Source organism: Trachypithecus francoisi, unplaced genomic scaffold, assembly GCF_009764315.1.
Source record: "Trachypithecus francoisi isolate TF-2019V2 unplaced genomic scaffold, Tfra_2.0 Contig00288, whole genome shotgun sequence".
NCBI lineage: Eukaryota > Metazoa > Chordata > Mammalia > Primates > Cercopithecidae > Trachypithecus > Trachypithecus francoisi.
In genome coordinates, this window is record NW_022680545.1 from 611 (window position 1) to 25,616 (window position 25,006).

At 39.5% G+C, this 25,006-nt stretch overlaps 1 pseudogene; it reads left to right on the forward strand.

Annotated features, from left to right (window-relative positions):
- Positions 1-2,548: 2,548 nt before the first annotated feature.
- On the forward strand, positions 2,549-24,875 carry LOC117083080 (annotated as a pseudogene).
- Positions 24,876-25,006: the final 131 nt, after the last annotated feature.

Here is a 25,006-nt window from a genome sequence, read left to right on the forward strand (position 1 = left end):
TGTCTGTGAGGACCCTGAGTAAAAGAGATTACCCTCACCAATGTGGGTGGGCATCATCTTATCCATTCAGGTCTGAACAAAACAAAAAGGTAGAGGAAGGGAGGATTCACTCTCTCTCTGCTAGATTTCTTGAACTGAATCTTTGATCTTTTCCTGCCCTCGGTGATCCTGGTTTGCAGGACTTCAAACTTGAACTGGAATCTACACCATCGGCTCCCCAGTTATCAGGGCTTCAAACTACAATATGGGCTTTCTGGGTCTTCAGCTTGCAGACAGCAGATTGTGCAGCGTCTCAACCCCCATAATCACATGAGCTAATAGATAGATAGATACAGATATAGGTATAGATATAGATAAGTAGATATCTATTCGTTCTGTTTCTCTGGAGAACCCGGACTAATACAGTGCATATAATGAAATTATTAAGACTCCCAGCCTCCTTCCTGCATTGGGCTCCAAGAAGTCTGTATATTCTCAAAGCGAGTAATTCGAAGATTACTCTCTAGAAGAAAATAAACAGCTGGTCCTTGCCCCGCATCATCTCACACCTTGTCCAGCAGTGAACAAGCCTTGTCTATGTTCCCAAAGCACCCTTTCAGAGCCTCATTTTACATATAAATTGACAGCAAGGATCACCACACAAGATGAAGAATGTCTCTAGCAGAAACAACAGGGACCAAATATAAACAAACAACCAAAAAAGACTCAAAAGAAACAAAGTCAATGCAGAGTTATGTAGAAAGCATTTTTTAAAAACCCTGTAATTGACATATTCAAAAATAAAAGGAGCTATATTCATGAAAAATAATGTAATGCTATAAAAGAACAGAGAATTAAGAGCACTTAGGAATAAAGGTATAATAAAGAAAGTAATCTGATAGTCATTTGTCCAATTAAGTTGAAAAAGTCACAGAGAAAGTAGAATAAAAAGATGAAGACATAGAAAATACGGCCGGACAGGTAAGAAAAAACATCAGCCAAGAAGGTCCACGATCTAAATAACAAATTTCAAAAAAGAAGAGATACAATAAGGGGGTGGGTAGAAGAAATGATGAAATAAATAATACCAGAAGAATTCCCATAACTGAAGGACATGTGTTTCAGGATTGAAAAACTGATCAAAAGGAATGAGAAAAGACCCAAAACCAAGACACTAGATTGTGTCTTAGAACACTGGGAATAAAGAAAAGATCCTGGGGCTGGGCGCGGTGGCTCAAGCCTGTAATCCCAGCACTTTGGGAGGCCGAGACGGGTGGATCACGAGGTCAGGAGATCGAGACCATCCTGGCTAACAAGGTGAAACCCCGTCTCTACTAAAAAATACAAAAAACTAGCCGGGCGAGGTGGCGGGCGCCTGTAGTCCCAGCTACTCGGGAGGCTGAGGCAGGAGAATGGCGTAAACCCGGGAGGCGGAGCTTGCAGTGAGCTGAGATCTGGCCAGCCTGGGTGACAGAGCGAGACTCCGTCTCAAAAAAAAAAAAAAAAAAAAAAAGAAAAGATCCTAAAGCTTCTTGAGACAAAACAAAACAGAAACGAAAGCGGTTTACATATCAAGAAATTTAGTGACCTGTGAAGAAGAAGGAAATACAATGACGTAGAGTTTCTCGACAATTCTGGAAGCTAAAATATTGTGGAGCAAGCCCTCCAATATTCCGAGTGAATGTTATTTTCAACGTAGAACTCTGTGCTCAGCTAGAATAAAAACAGTTCCAGACATGCACACTCTGTGGGAAAAAAGACCTGGCAGCAACTTCCCTTAAGGAACTATTGGCGGCTATGTTCCACAACACGAGGATATATAATCAAGAGAAAGGAAGACACAGATTCAGGAAATAGAGAACTCATCTCAGGAATGAGGAATAAGACCTTCCCAGGATGGATGTGAAGGAGACCCAAGGACATCAGTTGAGAGCTGTGCCTTCCAAATTTTGATGTGCATAGGAATTACCAGGGGATCTTGTTGCAATACAGATACTGATTCAGAAAGTCTGGGTACGGCGTAAAATTTGGCGTTTTTAACCAATTCCCTCAGGATGCTGGGGCTGCTGGTTCAGAGACTACACTTTGCATATCAGGGGTGTAAAGAAAAAACATTCCAAATTGTACCAAGAAGACGACGGTACGAAGACAGAGACAGACATTGATTTCCTTCTTGGAGATAATCGGGATTGAATTAGTGTAAGCCAATAACTGTAAAGTAGGGGAGAGAGAGGGATGGAGGAGAAGGAGAAAAGGACTAATATTTTAAGTAAACATAAATGAAGAAAAAACAAGGAAAGGGCTGTATTGAGGGTAGCCACATACATCCAACCTTGCCTCTAGTAGACACCTGAAGAGGAAGGTTGGACCACCCTAACGGATTCAGATTCAGTAGTCTGTGGGGGTCTCTGGAGTGACCCTGGCAGATGCTCCTTAAAGCCTAGATACAGACTACGCGGACAGAAGACACTCCTTTCCCGCGTATATTAGGGGAGTGGGCGGGGCCTCAATGCGCCCGGCGCCAGGACTCAGGGGGCGGGGAATGGGCGGAGCCTTTTCCCTAAATTGGCGCGCCCTGGCGGCGCTGAGATTCGGATTGGAGGCTTTTGAACCCGGAAGCAGTTGGGGGCGCTCGGAAGCGGCCGCGTATCGGGGAATTCTGCTGGCGCTGCAGCTGCAGAATGGTCGGCGGTGGCGGGAAGCGCAGGCCCGGCGGGGAGGGACCGCAGGTACTGCCGGAAAGGCTGTGCGGGCTGCGCGGGGCGCTTTGGGTGACAGCCAGGAGGCAGCGCGTTTCATTTATCTAGTGATTATTAAGCTTGCTGTGTGTCTGGGGGCTGCGGTTTGCTGCGGGGACCCTGCCCAGGGCCGCTGTTTCGCGCCCTGCAGGGGTTTGGACAAGGAAAGTAGCGCCTCTGCGTCTTCTGCCCAGCTCCTCTTGGCGCATTTCCTGGGGAAACGGATTAAGCCAGCCGGCGGTTCATTCAATCGCCCAACCAGATTGATGGGGAACCGATTACATTCTAGACATTGTGCGGGACGCTGCGGATTCGGGGTCAACCCGCCTGCCCCTGCTCTGTGTAGAGTCTCCGGCATGGGGAAGAGGGGGGCACAAGCGAATATGCAGTCTACTGTGACTTTTTTGTTTGGGATTATAACGCTGGTGTGTAGAAAGTGCTGTGGAAACACTGAAGGAGGATTTAACAAGTCCCAGGGGGTGTTAAAGAAGACTTTTAAGACAACTCTTTGAAAATGGGTTTTGAAGGCAGAGAAGTAAGAGTCTGAGACGTAAAAGTGTAGATGTTTGAGCATAGCGGAGCGTTCGGCTTGGTCGGAGCCAGGGAAATGAGAAAGCAAGAGGGACCTGATCATAAAAGCACTATGAGAAGGAAGGGGAAAAATTATGTGCATTATCTCATACTTTACTGCGATTTCGGAAGTTATGTAACCACTACAGTAGCAATAAGGGGAATCAGACAGGAAAGAACCTCCATTGTGATAGCTAAAGTTTTAGAAGACTTAGTCTGGCAGTGTTATAAATCAGACAGGGTGAGACATTCTTGGAGGGCTTAATGAACTAGTAAAGGGCCATGTGTATAGGCATTCTTCATATTGGGTCATGCATTCTAGGAATACCAGGGTAAAGGAGAAAAGCAGCCTCTGAAGGGTACAGCTCTCCTAAATTCTAGTTGTTAGGGATATGGAGATGCTGAACTAGTGTGTGAGTTAAGACAGCTGAAAAAATTCTCTCTGAAGGTTTAGTGAAGAACTGCTTTGGTGACCTGAGGTGCTTAACTAGAAATACAATACCGGAAATGAAGGCAAGATAGAGACTATAACCATAGTGGCCAGCATTTGCATATTATGTGCCAGGACTGTTCTGTGTATTTTTACATACAATAACTTATTCCTTGTAACAATCCTATGATAGAGGTACTGTATGCCCTTTTTGCAGATGAGAAAACAAGGCACAGAGTTTAAGTAACTTGCCTAAGGTTGGAAATCAGCTGGAAATAGGTAGGGTCCGGAGTCAACCCAGGCAACCTAACCATTAAGCAAAACTGCCTTTTAGCAAGGCAGATTAAGCCTTTTCTGACATCTTCAGTTGGAGCCAGTCTTTGAAAGTCGGACCGAAGACAGTTATAAAAACAAGACAGGATAGCTCAGGATTTCATATGTTCCTACTGTTCTATATTTGCAGTTGGAGAAGCAACATAATGAAGTGGTTGAGAATCTGCTGTGGTGCCAGGAGAGTTACTGAAATTACTAAAGACAATTTGGAGAATGGAAGTTTTGTGTGCCAATTTTCAGTGTGAAAAAACAGTTGGATATGAAGAAAAGTAAATTCTGTGAAGCTGATGTCTCCAATGACCTTCGAAAAGAAGTAGAAAATCATTATAAGCTCTCTTTACCTGAAGATTTCTTTCACTTCTGGAAGTCCTGTGAAGAACTTGATTCTGAAAAACCAGCTGGTGAGTTGCTCCAGAATCATTCTTGTATAAATGGAAAAAGTAATGTAATAGGAAATGGGATGGGTGTGGTGGCTCACACTCTGTAATCCCAGTTGAGGCAGAAGGATTGCCTGAGACCAGGAGACCTCAACACAGCAAGACCTCTTCTCTACAAAAAAATAAAAATAAATAAAATAAATAAAATAAACTAGGCATGGTTGCATGTGCCTATAGTCCTAGCTACTTGGGAGACTGAGATGGGGGGAATCCTTCATTGAGCCTAGTAGTTCAAAGTTGCAATGAGCTATGATCACACCAGCCTCAGTGACAGAACAAGACCCTGTCTCTAAAAAATATAATTGGCCAGGCATGGTGGCTCACACCTGTAATCCCAACACTTCAGGAGGCTGAGGCAGGCAGATCACTTGAAGTCAGGAGTTCGAGACATCCTGGGCAACACGATGAAACCCTGTCTCTACTAAACATACAAAATTTAGCTGTGTGTGGTGGCACACGCCTGTAGTCCCAGCTACTTGGGAGGATGAGGCACAATCATCACTTGAACCCGGGAGGTGAAGGCTGCAGTAAGCCGAGATTGTGCCACTGCACTCCAGCCCCGGCAACAGAGCTAGACCCTGTCTCAAAAAAAAAAAAAATATATATATATATATGTGTGTATATATATATGTGTGTGTATATATATATATGTGTATATATATATGTGTGTGTATATATATATGTGTATATATATATAATATAAAATAATTTTTTAAAAAAACCTAACCAAGAATATTAACAGTTCATAGAAAAGGAATATTTTCCAAGATGTTTCTAGTAAGAGAAAATATAGTAAGAAATATAGATTAATGCTATAGTAATGCCACTGTCACCTATTTTATTGGCAAAGGTAAATTTCATCACGTTCTGGGGGAATGTGAAGGAAAGTAAGTACTTTCATTATGTTGCAGGACTTTGAATATGATTTAACAGTTCTGCTTCCAAGAACTTGTCTTATGGATTAGATAAACTAAGAAGTATGTTTGAGGATATTTAAACAAAAAAATGGGAAATGGCTTAAATGCCTACCAATAACACATATATTCAGTAGATCTTAATTTTTTTTAAAAGAATGAGGCAGATTTTTAGGAAATAATAAACTATCATGCCTGAAATATGTTAAGTGAAAAAGAACAGTCTATAGAGTATGCTACCATTAGTATTTTTTAAAGGGGGAGGGGGAGTACACATATATCCCTGTATACTTTTCTATTTGCTTACTTTGTCTCTGAAAGGAGAAAGAAACTCTTAATGGGCTGTGGTCATTACTTTGCACTATATACCTTTTGCACGGTTTAAATTTTTTAACTAGTAAGCACTGTCTTACATTATTGATGGAAATGTATATTTATACATATTCTGAATTTTGCCAATAGATCAGAACTGTGTAGCAGTTTCTTTAAAAAGTCATGTCTGTGTACAAACATTAGCAAAGATGTTCACTGAAACATTTTTAGAACAGAAAAAAGAAATAGTAAATGTCCATCAGTAAGAGAATAGATGGTTACCTCTTTATAATGCAGTATCATGCCCTATTAAAAATCATGTAAAATAACACTGAATAGCATGGAAAATATTTGGAAAATTTAAGTGGGTCAGGATGGAGGACAAAAGCAGATTACAAAACAATCCATCTCAGTTTGTTACATATTTGTATCTGTTCATGGGAGTGGAGAGTATGGAAATTTGTTACTGTATACTAGACTATTAACTGTGTTATCTTTGACTAATGAGATGGATGGTTTTAGTTTTCTTGTTGCTGTAAAAATTACTGTATTCTCTCCTAAGCTCCACTTGAGCTGAACAGTTTTTCCTGTCCAATTATCTCCATGCTTCTATTCACGTTATTACCTCTTACAGGAATTTTTTTGCTTTCTTCATCCTTGCCTCCTTATAAAACTGGGTCCTGCCTAGAGTTCTCCCCTTCCTCTTGGAAGTAGCAAGGACCCATTTGAAGTTATACATTGTACATTGCACAGACTTCATGTCTTTGTGGTTTAGTAGTACTGACTGTGATCTGTGAATAGAGAAGGCATATGGAATCATCTAGGGTTAGGGTTGGCCAAATAGATTGTCAAAGAGTCAAGGGAATCTGGTGTGCTAGCTGAGGTAGAGGAAAGGGGGATAAGAAGTGTTTTTTACTTTTTTTTTTTTTTTTTTTGGAGACAAAGTCTCACCCTGTCACCCAGGCTGGAGTGCAATGGCATGATCTCATTTCACTGCAACTTCTGCCTCCTGGGTTCAAATGATTCTTGTACCTCAGCCTCCCAAGTAGCTGGGATTACAGGCGTGAGCCAGCACACCTGGCTAATTTTTGTATTTTTAGTAGAGACGGGGTTTTGCCATGTTGACCAGGCTGTTCTCAAACTCCTGACCTCACGTGATCAGCCCGCCTCACCCTCCCAAAGTGCTGGGATTACAGGTATGAGCCACCGTGCCTGGCTTGTTTTTTCCTATTCTTAATCCACACATTTTTGCTATCTTTCTCTCCCTTAATCTGTGTGTACTACAAGTAGTTGGGGCTAATTGCAGTCTGGTAACCGGCCTGTAGGAATACAAACCAGTCTTGCTTTGGCTAAAATAAGAAACAACAGGACTGTTTGAGACGTTAAGTTAATACAGTGGTAAATTTCAGAGGAAATCCTAAATGTAAATGCCACTTTTCTGTTACTCTGACTTCTTTTCCATTGAAGGTTTGTAACTGACATCTTCACACATAACTCAAGATTTTCTTTTACTTTAGAAACTTTTTTAAGATAATTGCTTAGAAATAGTTTACTCACTAAAAGCATTATTTCCTATCTGTCTGCAGAAAGTATTGTCTGAATTTATTTGCTTTATAGATCCACTTTCTGCAAGCCTTTGACTTCAGTTAGTTGGTCCTTATGATATCCTTGCTGGAAAACATAAAATGAAGAAAAAATCAACAGACTCGAATTTTAACCTTCATTGGAAGTTTTACTATGATCCTCCTGAGTTCCAAACCATTATTATTGGAGATAAACTCAGTACCACATTGGGTATTTCAGGTAAAGGATCTTTTCTTTGCCTCTAAAATACAGCTGCTGTCCTGCTAATGAGGATAAATAGTTATTCATTAGCCTCACCCAAGGTGAAAGGCACATTTTCCCCTATTGGTGGATATGTGAGCCATCTCTTGTTCTTGCTGTTACCATTTTAACCTTCCCTAGGATGGGTAAACTCTTTAGGGTTAATCTCACTGGTTCTTCCTTTCCTTGTAAACTTTTTTCTCTTTTGGGTTCAGAAGAACTCTTTTGGCCCAAGAAAGATAATTTAGAGCAGCTCTTGTGACTTGTGCTTAAAAAGCTATGTGCTTCCTGGTGCCAGAGTGGCAACTGGGAGCTAAGAGTGATCTCTGGAGTCACACTGGTCCTCTTGTTTATTATCTGTGTGATCCTGTATCATTAGTGACTGTGACTTTCTGTGACTCAACTTCCTGTCTTGTAACAATAGGGATAAATACTTGTACATATCTGATAGGAATATTATGAGCATTAAATGAATGCATACAAGATACCTAGAAGGTTAAGAAATAGAGAAACTCCAGGAGGAAAATACCTTGTCCGCTTGTACCAGTAGAGATGCTATCCTTTAAAGTGAAGATTAAATGTAAGGTAATAGAAGAAACGTGTCCAGGAAGACGTACTAGTACAGTAGAATGCACATTGCGCTAGGAATTGAATTATACTGTAGCCAAGTATTTATCATATAAATGATACATCTGATTTTAAACACTTGTTAAGAGTTCATTACTTGTGTATAATTCAAATGGAAAGGTTTAATGTAGTCAAGATTTATCATAGATGTTCCTAAGAAACTTGGAGCTTAAAACGATAAATTTGTTTCAATTTAAAAAAATGCCCTTATAAAAGAGGCCTTTAAAAGAGGGAAAAAAATAGGGGTAAATTGTCTGTAGACCTAAAATTCCACTGATAATATAAATTATGGGCAGCTATTTAATGTCTTTTGCTTAAACAGGGATTCTCCTGATGAACTTCTTGTATATGTTGGTATAAATGAAGCAAAGAAAAATTGTATAATCGTTCCAAATGGAGATAATGTATTTGCTGCAGTCAAGTAAGAATATTTTATCTCAATTTCTCTGAGGTTTATATAAGTTTACAATTTTTATGCTGTATTAGTCCATTACAAAGCGGGTTTGCGGGGCTGGGCACAGTGACTCACACCTGTAATACCACCACTTTGGGAGACCAAGGTGGGTGCATTGCTAAGGTCTGAACTTCGAGACCAGCCTGGCCAACATGGGGAAACCCCATCTCTACTAAAAATAAAAAATTAGCCAGGGGCATGGTGGCACATGCCTGTAATCCCAGCTACTCAGGAGGCTGAGATAAGAGAATCGCTTGAACACAGGAGGCGGAGGTCGCAGTGAGCCGAGATTGTGCCACTGCACTCCAGCCTGAGCGACAGAGTGAGACTCCATCTCCAAAAAACAAAACAAAGCATGTTTGAGGCAAGCCTATAACTGTAGATTTCTAGAGATAATTTCCATGACTTTTGCAGGTAGTCTTATCTGCACTGTTATTTTGTCGCTCTTCACCAAAAAATACACCTTTTATGTAACTATTTTGCTTAATACTCGACCTCAGATGTTCCATGGCAAAATCAAAAGTTTTTTTTAGACATCTGCTTTTAAACACTTGTTAAGAGTTCATTACTTGTGTATACTTCAAACAGGTTTAAAAGTAAAAAGAGACGCTCATAAAATCCTTGGAATGGCTGAGGGGGCAGGCTGAGCTTCCAGGAATGACAGTTGTGTGGTTCACAGTGGATTTTATGTCTCTGCCACCACCACCATCAGGAAGCTGGGAAATCAAGAACTGCTGCCACAGTGGGTGGCTCTAGGACCATGTTATCTTGGGTATAACCTGTGCCAGGTAAATGGATGCCTTACCCGTTGCCTCTCAGCCCCCACAGAGCTAAGCACCAGGTGCTGGGATCTCAGCTACAGCTGCTGCAGAACTATCAGATGCCTCTCCAGCTGTGCTTACTGATGGAGATCGTGGAAGCACAGCCTCCACCTGTTATCTCTTCTGCCTCTGAGACTTCAAACTATTGCAGCTGTTTGGAAGAAGCTAGGTCCCATGTGGAGCCTGGGCTGAAGAGTAGTATGGAAAATGCAACAAACTTTCATGAGGAAGGGATTGGAATAGAGCTGAGTGATCCAGTCTATGCTATGTCAGCCACAGACGTGACTTGAAACAATTTCATTTGTCAGCAGCTGTGTAGTTTGCATTGTAATGAAGAAAGCAAACTTTATCACTTCAAATACAAGTAAATTATGTTTCATTTGACCTCTTTTAGTACTATCTCTTTAAAGGGCTTTTGTTCCCTGTGATTTGATAATATAAATTTACAGTAAAGCAAATTCAAACTAAATCAACCTAGTACAACCACTAGACTGTGCTACGTACATACTGGTGTATCTACAGGGCAACTACATTGTAGACATCCAAAAATGTTCTTTCTTTTCTAATACCTCTCAGTTTCCTATAAAATGTTGCTTGGTATTTGTAATTTATAACTTCTTTTAAACTCTTCGGATTTATCATTCAATTTAAATTGGTGCCTTCTTTATTAGAAACTCTTGTTTTCTTGGTTATTGTCTGTGTCTTGCACTAGCATGTAAGTTCCACGCGGGCAGAGGGTTTGTTTTGTGCACAGTATCTGCCCCATAGTAGATGCTCCATAAATATTAATTCTATAAATACCTTGGCATGTAGAAACACCTAATTTTTTCAGGCTGGGCAACATAGTGAGACTGTCTCTTTTTAAAAAACAAGCCTAACTTTTCATTTGTATTATTAGTCATGTTTGAATCTTTTTTAAAAAGAAAGATAACATAGTGGTGGTCATCTAACATAACCCAAGACTCTTCTGGTATCTTTTTTTTTTTTTTTTTAAGCTAATTGGAGAACACAGACAATGAAAAAGAAAAAAAAATGCATGGGCGATAATATTTATAATTTAGGTGAAGATCAGAAAGTGAGTATTTGAGGAACTACCTCCAATAATTCATCTCAAAAACAGGGGTAAAAAGTTACTTGAGATATAACTATTTTAGTACTTCTTCTTTTTTTTTTTTTTTGAGACGGAGTCTCGCTCTGTCGCCCAGGCTGGAGTGCAGTGGCTGGATCTCAGCTCACTGCAAGCTCTGCCTCCCGGGTTTATGCCATTCTCCTGCCTCAGCCTCCCGAGTAGCTGGGACTACAGGCGCCCGCCACCTCGCCCGGCTAGTTTTTTGTATTTTTTAGTAGAGACGGGGTTTCACCATGTTAGCCAGGATGGTCTCGATCTCCTGACCTCGTGATCCGCCTGTCTCGGCCTCCCAAAGTGCTGGGATTACAGGCTTGAGCCACCGCGCCCGGCCTATTTTAGTACTTCTAAGTATTATAACGGTTTTAGTTTTTTGGGTACCACCTCCTTAAATCAGCTAATCAGAACACTTGATTTCTTTATATATTTTAAAATTTATTTTTATGGCAGACTGAATAAGGTCTTTCAAGGCATACCTTTGATCAACACATTTTTATTGTCTTTAGTTGTTACTAAATCTTGTGTCTGCAAGATTTAATAGTGACTAAAGAAATGCAAACTAAGCCAGCAAAGTTTTTTTTAAAGGTTAAAGAATGGTTATAACCAATGATGGTTAGGGTATAAGAACCCTTACTGATGTGTTAATTGGTAAAACTTTTGTAGAAAGCAGTTTGAAAAATGTTTAAAAAACCATATTCTAAGATTTCTTGATAGGTGACATTGCCAGGTACTGTGTGAAGAACACATTTATACCCTTAACTTAGCAATTTCACTTCTGGCTATTTATTAAAGGGATTTTGGACCGGTACAGAAATATGTGTGTTTATTACAGATTGTTTATCAAATGAAAAATTGGCAACAACATATCCAGCAATAGAGAAAATTAGGTAAATATAAACTATCCATATACTATAATACCTTGGTATTGATTTGTTGAATTTGTTATGAAGTGGGCAAATAACAACAGTGTAGAATGATTCCATTTCATACTGTCTAATGCATATGGAAGTAAACATAATTTTTAAATATCCTTGAACAACAAAATTAGGAATTTTTTTTTTTCCTTCTGCCTTATTTTTTTCCTAAAATAGCTGAGGTAAATAGTTTTGACCTTGGGTCAGGGACCCTTAGGGTCAAAACTATTTGTGATAATAAAATGTTATTTTTGCACCAATGGCACAAAGGTAATGGTGGATAATACTGTTGTCACCTTGGCAGGAATCAAGATAGTGCCACAGGAGTAGCAGCAGTCATAGCATTCTTCACAGCAGTAACATGCGAATGTATTTAAGAATGTTTGTGATGGAGCCAGACATGGTAGCTACTCGGAATGTTGAGGTGGGAGCATTGCTTGAGCCCAGGAGTTCAAGTTTATCCTGAGCAACATAGCAAGACCCTGTCCCTGAGAAAAGTCAGTGATGGAGTATACATGTATTAGATGTCTGCCATTGAGTACATCTCTTTAACATTCTGTGATGAAATAGGAAATACATAGACAGCATTTCTCATACTGAAGTACTGTGGTTTGTCTCAAGGGGGAGAAAAAGCCCTTGTGTGATTGAGTTTTGAGATGAACTTTTCCCCACTTTTGGAAAGAGTGACTCATTGACAAACTCTGGTTATTTGGGTGTAGATACTGGCAGTAATTCTCCCAAATGAACCAAAGAAAACAACTGACTGACTATATTTTTTGCCAGTGATAAAATTCCAGGTTTCAAATAAAAATTAGATTGAGAAACTTGTTATACTACTGAGCTCAATCGCTTTTTTTTCACAATGTTATGTAATGGAGTGAATTTGATATGTAAGTTTCAACACTTCCATCTGTATAACTTAGTGAACCACTATTTCCAAAGGGCTATTGCATGATGCCATATAACATGCATAGGTACAAATTCGTTTGTGTTAAATACATTCTAATGGGTTTAAAGTCACAGCACAAAATGTTCATGTTCATGGTTATGGCTTCAGTTGCACATTGCAGCTTATCTTTAAGCATCACACAGGAAAGTGTTAGAGTAGGTTTCGGTAGAGACAAAAACTTAGAGATAGTTCATGACAATGTCATATGTATGGGAAGGCAGCTACCAAGTACCTTCAATAGTGGCGGACGTAAAAGAGGATATTTTATGTGGGCTTTGATGGATGCCTAAGAACTTACTAGAAAGAATGGGAAGAAGGATGTTTTAGGTAAGGGAGCAGTATGTGTGTGAAAGTGTGGAAATACATGGCACAGGGTACTTGAATGGATATATGCCATGCCAGAGTGTTGAGGAAGACTGTAAACATTGATTCACATAGGACTGACATCAAATTTGCATTTTATGATTGATATAAACATATCCTCTAGACATACAGCTGGTAATAATTGAAGGTAAGATTTAGTGTAACTGTGTGCTGTAATCAGAAGTTAGATTTTGGTGGCTTGGGTTTCTGTGACACTTTATTTTTATTATTATACTTTAAGTTCTAGGGCACATGTGCAGAATGTGCAGGTTTGATACATAGGTATACATGTGCCATGCTGGTTTGCTGCACCCATCAACTCATCATTTACATTAGGTATTTCTCCTGATGCTATCCCTCCCCCAGCCCCCTACTGCCTGACAGGCCCCAGTGTGTGATGTTCTCTGCCCTGTGTCCAAGTGACCTCATTGTTCACTTCCCACCTATGAGTGAGAACATGCAGTGTTTGGTTTTCTGTCCTTGTGATAGTTTGCTCAGAGTGATGGTTTCCAGCTTCATCCATGTTCCTGCAAAGGATATGAACTCATCCTTTTCTTATGGCTGCATAGTAATATGTGCCACAGTTTCTTAATCCAGTCTATCATTGATGGACATTTGGGTTGGTTCCAAGTCTTTGCTATTGTGAATAGTGTGTGGCACTTTAATCTACCAGCTGTACTGGTAACTCTACTGGTTTAATCCACTAGCTCTCTGAACTTGGGTAAGTTGATTATCTTCTTTGCCCTTTTTTTTTTTTCCTGATAAATAAGATGAAGCTAAGACTAGCACCCACTATAAATGTTCTAAGCCCTTTGATAACAGTGTTGTAGGGAGTACTACAAACTCTCAGATGCCGGCAGTGAATGAAAGTGAGTTTCTTCCTAGGAGTTGTTACTCCCTGCACCTTTCTTCCTGGGAGTCTGGCACCCCTTCCCGCTCTTCACTTTACTCCTGACCTTTTACATTGATGGCAAAAATCTTAACCGTTTGTGATAAAATATAAAATTATTTCCATAAGTGGCATTAGCATGCTGTATATTTACATACTTTTGAAAACTACTTTGGATTATTCTTTTGTATAAGCTTATAAAGTAGCTTTGCTTTCCTTTTACGTGTTCTAAATTTTTCTTAACACAAATTTCAACATTAAAAAAAAAAAATCTGTTGACCTTATTGTAACAGTGTCCTCTGTTTCTTTAAAAATGAAAAAAAAAAGGCCAGGTGCAGTGGTTCATGCCTGTAATCCCAGCACTTTGGGAGGCCGAGGTGGGCAGATCACCTGAGGTCAGGAGTTCAATACCAGCCCAGCCAACATAGTGAAACTCTGTCTCTACTAAAAATACAAAAATTAGCTGAGCATGGTGGCATGCACCTATAATCCCAGCTACTCGGGAGGCTGAGGCAGGAGAATCACTTGAACCAGGGAGGCAGAGGGTGCAGTAAGCTGAGACCCTGCCATTGCACTCCAGCCTGGGCAACAAGAGCAAAACTCTGTCTCAAAAAAAAAAAAAAATTTCATTTTTTTGTTTTTTGAGACAGTCTTAGGCTGGAGTGCAGTGACACAATTTCAGCTCACTGCAACCCCCACCTTCCAGATTCAAGCGATTCTCATGCCTCAGCCTCCTGAGTAGCTGTGAATACAGGCACATGCCACCACACCCGGCTAATTTTTGTATTTTTAGTGAAGACAGGGTTTCACCATGTTGCCCAGGTTGGTCTCAAACTCCTGACCTTGAGTGATCCGCCCACTTCAGCCTCCCAAAGTGCTGGAGTTACAGGCGTAAGCCACCACGCCTGGCCCCTGAAAATTTTTTTTGATGTCTACTTTTTTTTCTGTTAGGTCAGACTTCTCCGAAGTAGTATGCCATATCTTAGTATCAAGTAATACAACTTAAAATTTGATTAATCTCAGTTTTGTAACTATTCGTTATATCTTTATTGCAGACATTAGAGTGCTGATATAAATTTGAATCATGTTTTCTCTTTCTGTGACTGGCAGTTTTTATTAATATTGCTTTTCTCGTATTTGAAGAAAACTACTAGGGATCTTGAGAAAAGTGTTGGTAAGTATTCTGTGGACTTATTCTTTCATGGAATTTGACATTTTTAAGTTGGCTCAACTTCCAACGGTCTTTGTACTTAGTATAGTGGCCTGCAACATAATGAGGACTTTTACTTCTTTTTCAGATTACTTTTGATGAAAAAAAACATAAAGAAGTAACAGATGAAAAGAAAACCAATCTCTTGAAAAACAGATGAAAAACTCACAGAAACAGCCAGAGAACTGGGGTACTCCCTGGAACGGAGAACCATGAAGATGAAACAGAGAGATAAGAAAGTATGGCCGGGCGTGGTGGCTCAAGCCTGTAATCCCAGTACTTTGGGAGGCCAAGACGGGCAGATCACGAGGTCAGGAGATCGAGACCATCCTGGCTAACACGGTGAAACCCCGTCTCTACTAAAAATACAAAAAGCTAGCCGGGCGAGGTGGCGGGCACCTGTAGTCCCAGCTACTTGGGAGGCTGAGGCAGGAGAATGGCGTGAACCCGGGAGGCAGAGCTTGCAGTGAGCTGAGATCCGGCCACTCCACCCTAGCCTGGGCAACAGAGCAAGACTTTGTCTCAAAAAAAAAAAAAAAAAAAAAAAGAAAGTATGACTTCAGTCTGTTGGCCTCTGTTTTGCTATTTAGCAGATTTTTTTCCCCTCTTGAATCCTTCCCATCTCTACCCTGCCCTTCTCTTCTCTAGCCCTATCTTAAGAGCTGGATGCTGTCCCTTAGGGGTGCCAGGAGGATGGCAGTGAAATGGGGGTCAGATGGCTCCTTTGGGTTGGTACACTGGTTGAATTGCATCACTGGTGATATCACTGCTGTGGTTGAGTAACTCATGCCGGTATTTACCACTCTTTTAATCTTGTTTTATCAGTTAATCACTTCATAACGTTAAGTGAAAGCTGCTTTGTACATAATGAAATTTACATAGGTACGTTTTCTTCAGTAAATATTTATATCAGCAATGCTTCTTCCTTTTTCCTTATTGATCTCATCACTTCCTTTTGCATCTCTCCTAATGTCTGCAGTGTAAGGGGAGAATTTTGTAAAGGAGCAAATACTTCTTAGTGTTGGATTCTTTTAGTTTTCAGCTATAGATTTCAGATTAAGTTAATGACAAGCTGGAAGATTTCTGCTTTGGAGTAAATGAGAATTCTGTAGGAGTTTGTTCTTCTGGCCTCTGGGGGAAAAATAACACTTGTCACTGGAATGAGGGCTCCCCAGTCTCCTCCAGCGTCTCACTGTTTGTCTGTTCTTGCTGGTTCATCTGAATGTTCTAGTTAAATGGAGAACTTGTTATTCCTTAATAAACTAGCACTGGTAATGAAGTACCTTAGTGTACTTAGGCATTAAATCCTACTTTAGTTCCTTCTCTGATCTTGATTCAGCTTCAAGGGTGATATTCTGATAAGTTCTAGGCACTCTTTAGTCCTATAGACTGGAAAGTTCCTTAAAACGTACATTTTAATGAAACCCATTACAACATGGCATTTTAAAAATTAAGGTTTTATATTGCTCTTCACCTTTCTAGTTATCGTAGGAAGCTTCTCCCACTTTGTGACTGGGAGGAAGAGTAGTTGTAACCTAGTTAATGTATTCCTAATTTGTTTTGACTAAAGTCTGAGCATCCATACACATAATAGCTGTTAGCAAATTATTTAATCAGTCTTTTTTTATTTTTCTACCACAAGCTATACTTTATTTCAGAGGAGATTTTAATTCTTCCCCATAAATAAGATATGATTGAGTTTGAAATTTCTTAGATATTTTTGTCCTAGACCCCTCCCCCATGAAGTTTCATTTTAGTATTTGTTTTTTATACAAAACAGCTGGTAAAAACAAAGACAAAAAAGAACTTACAAGACAATCATGTTTTTAACCCTCCCCTGTTGATGATTATGCTTTCAAACCCTTTTCTGTTATATGTAAGGTCGTTCTTTTATTGTTTTTGTGAGCGCTTCATTGAATTCATATTTTTCTACTGAAGAATTCAATTCCACTAGTATATGTGAGTTAGTGGCTTTGTTCTTCTGTGTGAGTGTAAGAATATATCCATTCTAGTATGATACAGCACTGTGCAGCACACTAGAAATCAGTGTTTTTATACTGACAGTAACTTAGAGTGTACTTTGGAATGCAGAGTCTTTATGAGTTATATCATTTGACTCCCTACAACAAATCTGCAAAGTTGGAATTATCCTGTTTTATAGATGAGTAAATTGAAGGTTATAGAGGTTTTGTGTCTTGTCCAAAATCTTAAATGACACATGTAAAACCCAACTTCATATTTTCCATATTTAGCATTCTTTCCACCCCATCTTCTTACTAACTGGCTCTCTGCCACTTCACCTTTTCCGTACCTAGATTTCTTCATAAGGAACATTGGTTAAATGATGCTTAAAATGATGGTGTGGCACTCCATCCACCTGTGATCCGATGCTTCAGGATGCCACCCACCCCATACGGTTTTTCTAAATTTGTAATCTTATTCTTCTTAATTTCTTAATAAAATTATGATTCTGTTGACTTCTTAATTGATACCTCTTTATGGACAATTAGTACAGGTAATCATCCGTGAAAAATCTGAACATATACCGTCATTCTTACTGTGTGTTGGGCAGCCTGAGTTGGCAACTATAGCACTGCTATCTTTTTCTTTCATTATTACTGCTTTATGTCCTGCTTTTTACACTTATGAATATGGTATGTTTATCATTTCATATTGCCAATTTAAGATCTACCTCATAATTTTGAGTGGCTGCAGAATACTGTGCTTAGGTGTTCAAAGTCTGGGTTGCTTAAGATTTTTCACAAATACAGTCCTGCCATAGATATCCTTTTATACCTTTAGTCTCTTACTTATCTGGTTATTTTTTTAGAAGAAATTCCTAGACATAGTATTGCCAGGTCCAAAGTAGTTCGTGTGTGTGTATGTGTGTATATGTGTGTTTATAGTTTTTCTTTGCTTGTTTCTCATTTTGTGGGGTTTTCTTTAGTCTTTTTAGTTTTTTCCATGCTGGTAGGTGTAAAATTTTGCACTGTTTTAATTAAAATTTCTTTAATTATAAAGGACGTTAAATACTTTTCACTTCTCTGTTGGCCATTGTATTTTTTTTTTTTTAACTGCCTGAACTCTGCCCATTTCTCTATCAGGGTTAGAATTAGTCTTTTTCTTACATGTGTTCTAATTTGGATGTTAGTCTTTTCCTTGGTTAGACTCTCTTATAGTTTAAAGACATTAATTTTTATCTACTGTTACATTTTACAGATATATTTTATCAGTTAGTCTTGTGTACTTGATTTCACCGGATAGACTTTTTGTTTTTATATAGTTAACTCTTCTCTATCACAAAATTATTTTTTTAAATTTACCTTCTAGTAGTTTTATGGTTTTATTTTTACATTTAATTCTGAAATCTAGCTGCAGATTATCTCGATAGATTAAGATAGAAGACAATTACTTCATTTTTTTCCCAAGTGGTAAGCAGTTCTCTGATAACTTCCTTTGAATAATCTACCCTTTCTGGCAGCTTAATAAAGGATAATGAAAAAAGCAAGAGACTGGGAGAATAGGAAGATGAGAGAGAAAAAAGCTTTACGATATAGAGACTTAGGTGAGAGGCCTTTAAAACTGGAGTTTGGTTTTTGGGTTGTGTCCTTCCTCTGCCTTGGAAACTTTTCACTGAATTGCAAAAAGAAGTGGAATATTTGTACAAATGTTTCGCTAAGGAAAGACCTAAAAATAATGCCACTAACATGAGCTACAGGGAGAATGGAAACTGGAAGGGTTATGGTGGTAGTTGTAGTTGGGCCTGTTTTTGTCTTTGAAGACTACCACTTAATGAAAGCTCACTGGTTATGTGATTTGCCTCCATAAAGGACACCACAAACCTAGAAGCTGCCCTACTTTTGGGAAGTTTGCAAACAAGCCTAACTGTTCCAGGTAAAAATAGGGGGGTCTGAATTTGGCAGGATGGATGAGAGGAGTCCTGTCCTATCATGTCTTCTTGCTGACAAAAACTGTTTCTTACTCTTTTTCTTTTAGACCCAGGTTCCTCTGTGCTTTCTACCAAGAAGGTACTTTGACCTTAGAGGAAACTGATATTTTGGCTTGCCTTCTAGGATGTATTGAGTTCTTCTTTAACAAATCAGGATGCAGACTTCCAAGTGACTGGCACAATTAAAGCCAATTATTTCACTGTTCTGTGATTACTTCAAGTGCTTGACTTTTAGCTAATTTTTGAGAAAAAAACTGTTAAATTTTTACCCTAGAGTCCAAATTTACTGAAATAAAATGTCATTGAATGTTACATTTGAGCAGAAATGTTGAGGGTTATGTATTTGGTTTTTTTTTTAATGTCTGTTTACCATGATTACATTTTATTCTTTTCTTTAATGTGGGTTGTGACAAAGACCTTTGATTGTGCAGGCTTGGTTGTTCCAGTAGATGAAAATGATGTCGGGGACAGAGAGCTCCCTGAAACAGATGGTAACATATTTCATATGTAAACACGTGCATATATGGTAATGCATGTGGAGGAAGGTTTTGCTTATATTGGAAGAAGGTATGTCCACATACCTTTTGTGACACGGTCACTAGACCTTAGTAATAAAGAGTAAGCTTAGGTTTTAGAGTCCATCATTCCTGAATTAAAACCAAGTTTGTAGCTGTGTGGCCTTGAACAAATTACTTAATCCTGTGAAACCTTGTCTTTTTCATCTGTAAAAATGAAGTTAATCGTATGCACTTCATAAAGGAATTTGGGGCATAAACAAGTATTAAGATACTTAGCAAAATGCTTGCCTCAGTGCTCAAAATTTGGTAATTATTTTTAAGAATTTAAAGAATTTTAACCGGTTGTCTACTTTCTGGGAACTGTTTCCGAACCTTTGATGTTACAGTCAACTTGCAAAACAGTAATTATTGAAATTGTGTGTGTTTTTATGGTTCTTTGTGAACATTTTTTCATCTGCATATAAAAATGATTTAGCTTTCAGAAGCCCAAGATCCTGAACTACTTCATCTATAAGTATAAAAACACTTTCAAAATGGACCACTGCACATAACGTAATTATTGCTGCACTGAACATCCAGAATTAAAATTGCTTCTCAACTCTTTTCCCCTTGTCTCCATTCCCTTATTGTGAACAGCCCTTCTGGTATTCCTTTATTGATCATCCTCTTCTGGGAGGATAAAACTTAAAGGGAAATCAAACTTAGCACCTTCTCAAGGAACCACGTATTCCTGCCTAACGCACGTATTTGGCCACCTGTTTTTCAGAACAGAGCTAGCCTGGTAGTTACCAGTCTCTGGGGCTGTGACCTGGACATCTGCATTTAAACCAGTTCTCTAAAGCAGTTCTTCTCAAACTTTACTGTGCAGCGTCTCCAGCCAGTAGACAGAGATGTCTTAGATGGCAGCTATTCATATGGACCTGTTTTCTCTGTACCCCTGCCTCTTAGAGGAGTGTCATAGGGAAGATGAATGTGGCTGAGCTGTCCAGTGTGATGACCACTGAGTGCCTCACATGTGGCGACTGCAACAAAATTGTAACTTGTATTTATTTATTTTTTATTTTATTTTTGTGTGTGCGTGCGTGACAGGGTCTCACTCTGTCACCCAGGATGGAGCACAGTGGTGCAATTATCCTATCTCGGCCTCCCGAGTAGCTGGGACTACAGGTGTGCACCATCATGCCTGGCTAATTGGTGTTTTTTTTGTTTTGTTTTGTTTTGTTTTGTTTTGTGCTGCAGAGACAGGGTCTCACTCTGTTGCCCATGCTGGTCTCGAACTCCTGGGCTCATGTGATCGACCCACCTCGGCTTCCCAAAGTGTTGGGATTATAGGTGTGAGCCACTGTACCTGGCCTGTAATTTTGTATAATTTTAATTAGTTTAAGTTTGTAAATTAAAATAGGATTAAATATTTGTTACATTTATTATATGTTGATGTAATACTACTTTGGAAATATGGATTAAATAAAATATCTTAATTTCACCTGTTTTTTTGTTATTTTTTTTTTAACTACTCCTCCTGCCCCACCTGTTTCTTTTTTCATGTGGATACTGGAAAAAATGTGTAGCCCACATTGTATCTCTCTTAGACAGGCTGATCTGTCCCATATCTCCTCTTTGAAGCCAGAGGCAATTAGTCTCTGATGGGACCAGTGTGGGCCCTAGCTACTGGTCAGCCTTCTGCTTCTACACTAAGTCATCTTCTCTTCATGTCTCTCCTTAGAGAGAGCTTAAAAAGCATGATTACTGTCTCTTTTGGGAAAGGTTGAACACATTTGTTGTAGAGATGGGCAGTCTCTAAAACTTTTGGGGTGATGGATGTTACATTGTAGTGCCCGGGAGTAAAGCCTGTTACCCTACTGTAGTTGTGGTTCTGGGGTTTTATATCCAAGTCTAATATTCTAGCCATTAGATCCTTCTGTATTTAATTAGTTTTGAAGTGTAGCAAAACATAAAAGTGAAGGACCTAACCTTCTTGCCCTGGCTTAGTGTCGTTTGCCAGGAGGTATAATTGACTGTTTGTTAACGTCACAATGATGAGCAAATCACAACTAAGTTTATTCTTAACCCTTTGAAGCTTCTCACAATAACGCTTTTCTTCTTTCTTTTCTTTCTTTCTCCTCTTTGTCGTCTTTTTCCTCATTGTCGTCTTTCTCCTCTTTCTCATCTTTCCTCTCTTCTTTTTTCACTCTTGTCGACCAGGCTGGAGTGCAATGACAGGGTCTCAGCTCACTGGAACCTCTGCCTCCCGGGTTCAAGCGATTCCCCTGCCTCAGCCTCCTGAGTAGCTGGGAATACAGGTACCCGCCACCACGCCCAGCTAATTTTTGTAATTTTAGTAGAGAGAGTTTCAACCATGTTGATCAGGCTGGTCTTGAACTCCTGACCTCAAGTGATCTACCTGCCTTGGCTCCCCAAGTGTTGGGATTACAGGCGTGAGCCACCGCAGCCAGCTGAGGGCACTGGTTTTCATACTTGGTTTTCTGACTGTAGAGTGCATACTACTATCCGAAGTAAGAAGAGTTGCCTGCCTAATTTGCCAGCTCCTGGACTAGTCTGCTGAAAAGTTATGTAAACTCTACTCATGGAATAGACTTTTTAAAAAATCATGACTGTAGCCAGGTGCGGTGGCTCACACCTGTAATCCCAGCACTTTGGGAGGCTGAGGCAGCAGCTCATGAGGTCAAGAGACTGAGACCATCCTGACCAACATGGTGAAACCCTGTCTCTACTGAAAATACAGAAATTAGCCAGGTGTGGTGGCATGCACCTGTAGTCCCAGCTACTTGGGAGGCTGAGGCAGGAGAATTGCTTGAACCTGGAAGGCAGAGGTTGCAGTGAGCCAAGATTGTGCCACTGCACTCCAGCCTGGCGAGGTCATGACTGGAACTAAATCCTGTGAAATAATCACTAACAAAGAAATGCTAGTTAACCTGTTTTTAAGCTTGAATCCTAAGTAGAAAAATTACCAAATTGCCATTCTAAATTAAAGTGCTGCAGATTACTACCTAAGGTGGCACAAAATATACTAGTATAAAAAGTCTTAAGAGGAAAAACCCTCTTTATAGTCTTTTTACCTTTGACAACTGATTCATTTTCTAGCTGTGTAGATAATCTTTTATATTGTTGATTTCTTTCAGCTGACCTCAAGAGAATTTGCAAGGCAATAGTTGAGGCTGCAAGTGACGAGGAGAGACTAAAAGCTTTTGCTCCCATTCAGGAAATGATGACTTTTGTGCAATTTGCTAATGATGAATGTGATTATGGCATGGGGCTTGAATTGGGAATGGACCTCTTTTGCTATGGCTCACATGTGAGTAAAAAAACCCTCCACCTGCTACCCACTGCCACACCTCCCTCCTGTCCTTGCAACATACCTCCACACGTGAATACACGCACATTTATACCCCCAAATTCCAGCAGAGGTAAGGTAGGGATTCAGCTTGTATTTCAAAATGAAGGTTTTAAAGTGATTTTTTAAAAAGTAGATGTCCAAAAAATGTTTCAAATTCATCTTATATTCTGGCAAAGGTGAATAACCAAGATTATTTGCATTCACGCTTACATTAAAGTGAATTTACTTATTAGACACATTATAGGGACATGCCTTTTTGCTGTGTGTGTACGTTTGGGGCTAGGTATGGCGGTGTGTGCACACACCTTAGGCTCCATTTCGTTTCCATTGTGGTGGGGATATTTGTTATTGTGCTTAAATTCTTAGATGAAAAATACACTTTAAATTATTTAAGCTTTATAAGAGATACTGTTTTACCATTAACTAATTGCTCATTAAATAAGAAAATTTTACTGAATACCTAAACCAGTGCTTACTCAACCATAGTTGCCTGAAGGTCAAAGAGGCAATAAGGTGTAGCGGGCATGTCATGTTTCTGGGGCCAGACTGGCTGTAAATCATGTCTTCCCAGTGTGTAAGATTGGGCAAGCTTTCCAACACCTTTGTATCTGTTTCTTTACCTGTAAGGTATGTCTGCACAAGTGCACAAGTGCACACCCATCCGCAGATCATTTAATTCTCATTTAACCTGCTTTGTAACCAAGTCACAGAGAGGCAAAGCATCTTGCCCAGGTTCACACAGGCAGTCTGGTTCCAGAGTCAGTGCCTAAATTAGTGCAGTAATTCCCAGACTGTAAAATGCATGTGACTCACCTGCAGACACTGTTAAAATGCACTCTATCGGTAGGTCCGGGATGAGATCTGAGACTGCCATCCTCCCAGGTGACAGTCACACTGCTGCTCTACAGACCACAAGAGAGGAGCAAAACTAAACCAGTAGCTCCAGCTTTAGCACTCATCAACGTCACTGGGAAGGCTTGTCCAAACGCACACTGGCGCTCTCCCCACCCTCCGCAAGTTTGATTGAGTTCTAGGGTGGGTCCTGAGAATTTGCATTTCCAACAAGTTACCAAGTGATGTTGATGCTCCTGGTCAGGGGTGTACATTTTGAGAACCCTGCTATAAACCATATTATACTACTTTTCTTTGCCCACCTCATAGATAGTTATCAGTAAAACTAATCAAAATGTTTAACAGCCAGAATGACAGTCATTGACCAGTCCAAATAGTACTTGACCTAGAGAGGCCCTAGCCATAAATAAGTAGAGCCATAAGATGTGAACCAGTGAATAGCAAACTCGATTGTTGTGAGAATGAAATAACGTGTATGAGTTATAAAAAGGTTTAGCACAGTACTTACCACATGTTAGGGCTAAATGTTTATTATGATCAGCAAAAAGGTGGTATATGTAGATAATAGCAGTAATCTAAAATCTTTTGATAAGCCTAAGGCAGTGACTCTTAACAGGGATTGGGAGGCGGTACATGTTGGGGATGGGGGAGAGAAGGAACTTGAGGATAAACGGCAATATGATCTGAAAACTCACTTTCAGCATAGCTATTCTTACAGAATTAATTAGGGAAAAGAAAGCTTAAACTTTTGACTGGGAATACACCAGAGAGAATAAAAAGTATTTGTGGGCATTGTTTGGGGTGAGAAAAAGTTGATAAAACCTGAGGGAATAAGGAAGCTCAGATTTAATTTGGTTTTCTTAATTTTCAAGATATGCCATTAGTCATCTGGAGCAGCAAGATGGCCTCTTTGAATGCCAGGTGCCTGTCCCTAAATTGTGTTCGCTAATCACTTGAGGCTGTAGCTAAAATGATTTTGGAAGTAGCCTTTGTTAAATAAGTGCTTTTTAATATATTTTCTGCTACTTATTAAGATATCTGCTATGTTCTCTGCTTAATGTTATATTTTTATTTTTCAGTATTTTCATAAAGTTGCTGGCCAGCTTTTACCTCTTGCATATAATCTGTTGAAGAGGAATCTGTTTGCAGAAACTGTTAAGGATCATCTGGCAAACAGAAGTAAAGAGAACATAGACCAACTTGCTGCATGAGTAAGGTGGCTTGTTTGGTGTACAGTATTTCAAAGGACTAGTATTTAACTTGTAATTTTTGTTTTGTTTTTAAGGAATACAAAAAATAAACATTTACTAAAAACGTTTGTAAGGTTCTTCTGCCTGGTTTTCCTTCTTTAATGTACAAGCAAATGGCAGTCAAATCATCTAAATGGTGACCCTAATCACATTTTGGAAGACAACTGAAGTCACCCTCTGATATGTCACAGG